Raw genomic sequence first — 496 nt, 5'->3', positions numbered from 1 at the left:
TATTGTCTCTGTTTCGCTAAATCATAATTCAGCTTAGGAGAAGCCTTCCGATGTGCATGTCTCCAGAGGGTGTCTGGCAGCTGCGTTGTGACACCACCTGCTGTTGATCAAAAGTACTCTCAGGACAATGACCTGTTTTTTTGGGGGGGGAGTCTTATCTCCTCAGATGAGTTGCAAAATCATAAAGATATTTTCTTTGTCTCTGTTTATCAGCGTAAGTTTTGACAGTCTGTCCTTCCTGGGTTATTATCCTGTTGCAGTTTTTGGGGGATATACTCAACTATTCACTGTTTATTGTCTTCTGGGAGGAAATACCCATCTGTTCACACTCAAGTTTTGTGGGATTGATAGAGATCAGTTCATTTCCCAGTAGCCACCTTGGTATTCTGCAGCACCCTCTCTGTCCAGCCAGGTAGGCACAACCGCCAGAATTTTTGAGGGTCTGTTACCTCAGCTGATTTGGAGACAGATTTAGCATCGTCCGAATGACTCTACT

Source organism: Anser cygnoides, chromosome 2 (assembly GCF_040182565.1).
Source record: "Anser cygnoides isolate HZ-2024a breed goose chromosome 2, Taihu_goose_T2T_genome, whole genome shotgun sequence".
Lineage (NCBI taxonomy): Eukaryota > Metazoa > Chordata > Aves > Anseriformes > Anatidae > Anser > Anser cygnoides.
This window is presented reverse-complemented; position numbering follows the sequence as displayed.